Below are 8,449 nucleotides of genomic sequence, written 5' to 3'. Positions count from 1 at the left end.
ATTGATTTGCTCATTTCCATCCCTCTCCCACATTCAGTAGTTGGGCCACTAGGTGTCATTAGTCCCTGGCTTGATATCAAAGGGCAGCCGAGCAAGTCTTGGCACTCTAAGGTTGATCAGCAGAGGCAACAGCAGCCAGGGTGAGGGCCCTTTGAGGTTCTCCCCAGGGCCATTGCTCTTGAAGGGCTCCCTAACACTCACTAGGGACAGCGGCCCAAACCATTTTGCTTCTTCAGAGATGCTAAGAAAGAAGCAAACCCAGGCGAGTCCTGTCAGAGCTATTTCGGCCACTTCCATCACTAAAGACCAGTTCCCATGACGCATGCTTGGAGTGACAGCGACTCTGGGGTCTTGGAGTCTAGGTCCACAGCGAACACTGGGGAAGGCTCTCCGCATGGAGGCCCAAATGAGATAGTGCATAGGCAGGGCTTTGTGAACTTGAAAGTGTTGTCTCTGGGCCAGCAGGGATGATGATGGAGCTGGAGAGGCCCTCTGGATGGGCCCCTGACAGAGCTCTCTTGTCCCAGAACCAGCCTGAGTAAGTCTGGAGAGGCTTGTCACTAGGTTACTGTCCACTGACTCCTAATGGGATTGCCATCTGTGTTGGGAGAAGGAACATCCAATCTGTGATCCTTGAAGAATTAAAGTAGTATTTGGGCAACTCTTCATTTTATGCTGCTCTCAACTGTCAGATTCCTTCATTGACAAAGTCTGAGCTAAAGTTGTCTTCTTGGTTTGTTTCTGCTTTTCTTTCCCTTCCATTTTCAAAAAGGCTTCTGTGGAGCAGGTAGATGGTCTAGTGGATAGAGTGCCAGGCCTGGAGTGGGAAGGACCCGAGTTCAAATGTGACCTCAGACACTTCCTGGGCAAGTCACTTAACTCTCTTTGTCCACCCCTTAATCTTCTGCTTTAGAGATGTTACTAAAATAGAAAGTAAGGATTTTTAAAATCCTTCCTTATATTAAATAGCAATAAAGTTATTAGCAACAATAACAATTGACATTTCTATAGCCCTTTTATGTGGTATAGAGCACGTCTGCTGATCTTTTTAACTACACAGAAAGAGATACTACAAATTTTACTATTCTGACGTTACAGATGAGGATACCTAGGCTCAGAATCTAGCACTGCCCGACTGAGTCCAGCACTCATTCTATTCTATGTTGTCTCTTTTTGCAATTACAAATGTCTTCAACAGCAAAACTTAGAATGATTGCACAGTTGTCATTGAATCCTTCTAGTTGTGTCCAACTCTTTGTGACTCTATTTGGGGTTTTTCTTGGCAAAAACACTAGAGTGGTTTGCTATTTCTTCTCCAGCACATTTGACAGATGAGGAAAGAGAGGCAAACAGGGTAAAGTGACTTGCCCAGGGTCACACAACTAGTGTCAGAGGCTAGATTTGAACTGGTCTTCTCCTGACTCCCTGCCCTTGCTCTCTCCACTTGCACAATCTAGCTGCCCTTTGTAACAATACTAAAGAATTGCAAACTATTAGCATGAAGGGGTTTTGGTGGTATCTTGGCCAATCCTGTCCCCAGAAGTCCCTCCTACAACAAAGGATAATGGTAATTAGAGCTGTTAGGAAGATACTTTAAATATTACTTGTTCTAAATTCCTCATTTTACAAGGACAAGGACAAGACAAGGAAACAGAGATACACAAAGGTTAATTGAGAAGCAGCTAGGTGGCTCAGTGGATAGAGAGCCAGGCCTCAAGGTGGTAGGTCCTGGGTTCAAATTTGGTCTTATATATGTCCTATATGTGATCCTGAGCAACTCACTTAATTCCAATTATCTATCTCTTACTATTATTCAGCCTTGGAATCAATACTTAGTATTCTTAGACAGAAGGTAGGCATTTAAAAAATAAAATTAAAATGAGGTTAATTACTTTGCCTTGATCGTGAAGTTGATCTATTCCTGTTTGATCATGATTGATCATGATCATGGTTGATCATGAAGACTATGAGATAATCCTGCCAGTGACAGAGAGCTTACTCATTTAAGAGACATCCTATTTCCATTTTTTCAAGAGCTGTAGTTAGAAATTATTAAGCCAAATTCCACACACCCCCCTCTCATTTTCACTCTTTGGTCCTAGTTTTACACTCTAGGACTGGGTTGGCAAATCTATGGCATGCATGCCAGAGTGTGCTGGAGGGACCTTTCCCCCTCTCCACATGCACCTGAGGACATTTCTCACATGACCTACCCCTCTGCCCAGCAGTCCAATGGGAGTGCTTTCTCCCTCCCCATCTGGAGTGAGGTGGGGAGCTCACATGAGGTGTGAGAGTTGCAGTTGGGGCATTCGGTCTCTAGAAGGTTTACCATTACTGCTCTAGGGTTATAGAAAAACAATTAATCCCTCTTCTGTTGTTCACCCTTTGTTTAAAAAATAGAGATCATACCCCTTACAAATCTCTTAGCCTTAAAAATAATCTCTGTTCAATCTATCCAAAATTGGAACAGGTTACCTGGGGAGACAGTGAGTTCCCCTTCTCTGGAATTGATCACATGTTGAGTGTATTGTCATGACTATAAGCTCCTTGAGGACAGGCACTGGCTAACTTTTGTGTTTGTATCTCTATTGCCTAGTTCATGGTAGTTGCTTACTAAGTACCTTGTGGTTGATGGATTTTTTAGGTATATTTCAAGCACTGAGTTTTCCATAAATTACTCATTTGATCCTCTTCATGCCTGTGTTCATGTGTATTTACTGCTTGATGGAGCATTGTCTTCCTTAATGCAATGGTGGTAGTGGGGAATTACTTAAGAAATTGGATGGATGGTCCCTGCTCTTAAGTACACTTACATCAGCAGCATGTTTAATATTCATCGAAATAATTTCTTTTCTGAGAAGCCCAAAAGACTTTATTAATACAGAGCTATTCTCACCTCCCTCTTGAGATACAGAGCTAGCATCTTCTTCGTTTGAAAGATGGAAAATAGAGAAGTATGAAATGATAAAGCGACTCATGGAAAGTCAGACTGCAAGTCAGAGATAGATTTGGGCCCTAATTTTGACTTCTGACTCCTTAATATAGACACTAGGTCAAAAAATCTGTTTAATTAGATCCCTTTGTTTTTCCCTAAATACAGAAAGCTATTTGTACTTCCTCAATGAAATCAAAAGTTTGATAATGAATGGGAGTTTCTCCTTTTTTTCACTCTTTACTCTTTAATCTTTTCTGTTTTTTTAAACTCATCTTCCACCTTAGAATCAGTACTATGTATTGGTTGCGCAGGGTCACCCTGCTGGGAAGTGTCTAAGGCCAGATTTGAACCTAGGACCTTCCATTTCTAGGCCTGATTCTCAATCCACTCCCAATCTCTACCTTTTTAAAAGAATCTGGTTCAGGAAAGAAAAATAGGTTAAATTAAGCTTATATTTTGAACTGGTAAATCATAGAATGTTAAAAACTAGAGAGAACCTTAGAGGTCATCTAGTCCAGCCACTTCACTTTATAGATGAGGAAGCTAGGATACATGAAGGCAGTCTCTTCATATTTATTCCCTATAGGAAACTACTTAGAATCTAGCAGAAATACCAATTTTTCTTTTGCAAGTCATTTTAGATACTACTAAACTACAGAGAAAGCAGTGGGAGAAGGAAGAAAGACTAAAAAAACCATAGGATTAATATTAATGTAAACATTTTGTCAGAAGCTTCCTCCTAACCTGGATGTAAGCTTTGACTTACATCAGGGTCCCAGCAGTGGGACCCTGGGCAAGTCACTTGACCCCCATAGCCTAGCCCTCACCACTCTTCTGCCTTGGAACCAATGCCTAGTATTGACTCCAAGACAGAAGGTAAGAGTTTATAAAAATAAATAAATGAATAAAAAATAAAAGCACTGGGATTCATGAGGCATTAAATATAGATTTAGTCTTATGTGCACAATAAAGCACATAGTCAACAAGCTGACTGTTAAGTGCCTACTATGTGACAAACACTGTGCTAAGTTCTAGAGATAGAAAGAAAAGCATAAAATAGTTTCTCTATTTGAAATACGCTCTATTGGAGGAGACTTTATCCATGTTACTGTGTATAAACAAGATGTTTTACATGCTAATTTAAAGATGACCACAGAAGTTCTAACATTATGGGGCATTGGGAAAGGCTTTTTGTAGAAGATAGGATTTTGGCTGGAATTTGGAGAAAGCCAGGAGAGACATAGAAGAAGAGGTTTCCAGACAAATGATATAACCAGTGAAAATGGAGTCTGGAGATTAAAAATGGACTGGGAGGAATAGCAAGGAGATGACAGAAGGGATTCATACCTGATTCTCTTCCTTCCCTTTCTGCTTGGCTTCCTTCTCCAAGTGTCTTTACAGGATATAGGACTTACAGTGTCTACCTATATTGGATTACTAGTAAGAGAAAAACTTCAAGGGTCATAATGGATCCAGCAAGCCTCCTTCCAGTGGGCCTTTATCAGTTCCCAGAACCCATAGAGTTCTCGTTACTAACCTGGAAGGGAACACCAGGAAAGGAAAATAACCAAGGGTTTTTACCACCCAGTTGCTTACTGCTGTGGTTCAAATCCTTTCCTTGAGCCATTGAATGAGAGTTTGGAGAGAAAAGGAAAGAAATAAGCATTTACCCCCAAGTGTCAGGCAGTGTGCTAAGGCTTTACCAATATTATCTTATTTGATCTTTACAACAACTCTGGGAAGTGTGGGTACTATTATTATTTTACTTAAATTTTTTTCATTTATATGTAGAAAAAAATTTTGAAATTGTTTTCTGACATTTTAGGATTCAGATTCTCACCCTCCCTTCTTCTTGCCTCCCTGAGGCAGTAAATATTCTGATATAGGTTATTCCTGTGTTTTCATGCAATACATATTTTGATATTACCCATGTCTTGACAGAAGACATATCACACATACAATAAACTAATGAAGGAAATAAAGTGGAAAATGACATGCTTTGATCTGCACTCAGACTCCAACAGTTCTTTCTTTAGCTGTAGATAGCATTTTTCATCAGGAGTCCCTTGTGGGTATCTTGGAAACTTGCTTTGCTGATAATAGTTTGTGGATAATGGTTTAATCCTTCAAAGACTATCATTGTATAATATTTCTGTAACTGTGTTCTCCTAGTTCTTCTGTTCACTTCACTTTGCATCAGCTACTGTAATGATTAAAATAGTTGTGGTCATAAACTGTAGTGAGTTAAAATAGTGGAAGATATAAAATTGTAGTATATAAAAGAGTGGATGAGTAAATTGTGACTGCAGGAAATATATTTTCACTACAGTGTTTTGTTTTTAAATCAAATATAAGGTGGTCGCCAGGGAAATATTCCCAATTATGAAATATACCCAAGTCAACTGGGTTTTATAGAGATTTTAATTAATTAATACAATGAGGAATTAAAGAAAGAGAGAAAAAGAGGGAATAATGAGAAAGGGATAAGTCCTGGCCAACCCAGGCCTAAGCCCTAAGAGAAAAGATCAGTCAGTCCTTAATCACTCACCACAAGATCTGTCCAAGCAAGGATTCTAGTGACACCAGGCCAGCTCCATCTCAGCTGCCTCCACCAGCTCAATCCTCAATCTGAATGTTTTTCTGAATAAATCTGAGCTCCTATTTAAAGGGCATTTTCTCCTATGTCACCTCCCCTAAGTCCTTATATCTACCAATCACAGTAGACGTTTTTTAAAGGACAGACCATTCTTAGTTCACACCTGAGTAGACTAATCTTTTGAGTAATTTACACCAGGAAAGCTCTGAGTAAGTTTCTTGCCTCTTTGTTCCTTGTAAAATTCACAAGTTGCTTGACCTTTATAGGTACTTAGCACCCTTTTTGTATTAGTCCTAAAATAGGCATGGCTATGGGTTTAAGTACTTTTCATTGCTCAGCAAGGAGTTTTTTCCCCTAAAGCAGGCTTAAGTACGGGTGGAGTAGAGGTCTCACATTCCTGATCTAAGTAGCTTCACTGCCCAAATGGGGAATGGTCCCAATGGGGAATTTTTAAGGTTCACACTACTCTAATTCTTTCCAGATTTTTCTGAACTCATCCTGTCCATCATTTTTGATGGTGCAATAGTATTCCATTACAACCATATACCATAACTTGTTCAGCCATTTCCTAAGTGATGGATATCTCCTCACTTTCCAATTCTTTGCCACTATAAAAAGAGGCACTAAAAATATTTTGGAACAGGTAGATACTTTTCCCTTATCCCTAATCTCTGGGATTCAGATCCAGTAGTGGTGTTGCTGGGTCAAAGAATATACAGAGTTTTAAGGCGCTTTGAATATGGTTCCAGATTGTTCTCCAGAATGGTGTTATTAGTTAAAAGTGTCCCAATTTTCTCACATTGAGTTTAACATGTCATTTTCCTTTTTGGTCATATTAGCCAATCTGGTAGGTTTGAGGTGGTGTCTCAGAGTTGTTTCAATTTGCTTATCTCTAATCAATAGTGATTTAAGCATTTTAAAAATATGACTGTAGATAATTTTAATTCCTTCCTCTGAAAACTGCCTGTTCATATCCTTTGACCATTTTTACATTGGAGAATGTTTTGTATCCTTTTAAATTTGGTTCAGTGCTCTACATATTTGAGAGATTAGGCTTCTTTCAGAGACATTTGCAATAAAACAATTCCTCCAATTCATTGGTTCCCTTCTCATTTTGGATGCATTTGTTTTGTTTCTATAGAAACTTTTAAATTTAATGTAATCAAAATTATCCACTCCATTTTTTGTAATGTTCTCTATGTCTTGTTTGGTCATAAATTCTTTTTCCTTAAGTCTATCAGGTAAACTTTTCCTGTTCTCCTAATTTGTTTACACTATCACACTTCATTTCTGAATCAAATATCCATTTTGACTTTATCTTGGTGTATAGTATGAGATAATTAGTTTATGACTAGTTTTTTATCATATTATTTTTAAATTTTCCCAGCAGTTTTTGTAAAATTGTCATAGAATTTTTGTCAAATTCTTCCCCCCAAACTTTGGATCTTTGAATTTAAAGAGCACTAGGTGACTGTAGTTGTTAACTGCTCTGTTGATTACCTAACCTATTCTATTGACCTATTTCTTAGTACCAGATTGTTTTGATGATTTCCACTTTATACTGTAGTTTGAAATCTGGTATGGATAGACCTCCTTCGTATTTTTTCATCAATTCTGTTGATATTCTTGACTTTTTGTTCTTCCAGATGAATTTTGTTATTATTTTTTCTAGTTCTAAGAAATAATTTTGGGTAGTTTTATATGCCACTGAATAGGTAAATTAACTCAGTTGGGTTATCATTTTAATTATATTGTCTCAGGTTATGAACAAAATGTTTTTCTAGTTGTTTAGATCTGAGTTAATAAAAGTGTTTTATAATTGTATTCATGTAGTTGCTGGGTTTGTTTTGGTATGTATTTCCCTAGGTATATTTTATATTGTCTACAGTTACTTTGAATGGAATTTATGTTTTTATCCCTTGCTGTTGGACTTTGTTGGTGGTAAATAGAAATGCTGATAATTTATGTGTGGGTGGGGGGTATATCCTGTAACTTTGCTAAAATTGTTAATTATTTCTATTAGGTTTTTTTGGTTGTTCTCCAAGATTCTCTATGCATATCATTATATCATCTGCAAAGAGTAATAATTTTGTTTCTTCATTGACTATTCTAATTCCTTCAATTTCTTTTTCTACTCATTTCTAGTACATCCTTGCTTCATTCCTGATCTTATTGAAAAGGACTCTAGTTTTTTCCCGTTGCAGATAATACTTACTAGTAGTTTTAGTTATTAGATGCCCTTTACCACTTTAAGGAAAGCTTCATTTATTCTAATGTTTTCTAATGTTTTTTTTAAAATAAAGAATGGGTACTGTATTTTGTCAAAAGCTTTTTCTGCATCTATTGAAATAATCATATTTCTTTTGGCTTTGTAATTGATAAGGTCATCTATGCTGTTCATTTTTAAAAATATTGAACCATCTCTGCATTTCTGGTATAAAATTTACCTGATCATGGTTTGTGTCCTTGGGATATAATACTGTAATCTCTGTTAGTATTTAAAATTTTTGCATCGGTGTTAATAACGGAGATTGGTCTATAGTTTTCTTTCTCTGTTTTAGTTCTTCCTGGTTTAAATATCAGTACCCTATTTCTGTCATAAAATGATTTTAGAAGGATTCCTTTTAATTCTGTTTTTCCAAATAGTTAGAGTTCATTGTTTTTTGAATGTTTGGTAAAATTCACTTGTCAATCCATCTGGCCCTGGGGCCTTTTTCTTAGGAAATTCTTTAATGGTTTGTTCAATTTCTGTTTCTATGATGGGGTTAAGTATTCTGTTAACTCCTTGTTAATCTGGGTAGTTTGTATCTTTGAAATGTTATCAGATTTATTGGTATATAGCTGGGCAAAATAACTTCTAATAATTGATTTAATTATTCATAAGTGGTAATTTTGCCATTTTCATTTTTAACACTGCT

At 37.2% G+C, this 8,449-nt stretch overlaps 1 protein-coding gene across 8 annotated transcripts in view; it reads left to right on the top strand.

The window, feature by feature from the left end:
- HORMAD2 (HORMA domain containing 2) overlaps window positions 1–8,449 on the top strand; it is a 133,403-nt gene that overhangs the window by 6,736 nt on the left and 118,218 nt on the right. The window lies entirely within an intron of this gene.

The sequence above is a fragment of the Monodelphis domestica genome, chromosome 3, assembly GCF_027887165.1.
Source record: "Monodelphis domestica isolate mMonDom1 chromosome 3, mMonDom1.pri, whole genome shotgun sequence".
Classification (NCBI taxonomy): Eukaryota; Metazoa; Chordata; class Mammalia; order Didelphimorphia; family Didelphidae; genus Monodelphis; species Monodelphis domestica.
The sequence above is the reverse complement of the archived record's forward strand: the minus strand, read 5'-3'. Positions and strand labels throughout refer to the sequence as shown.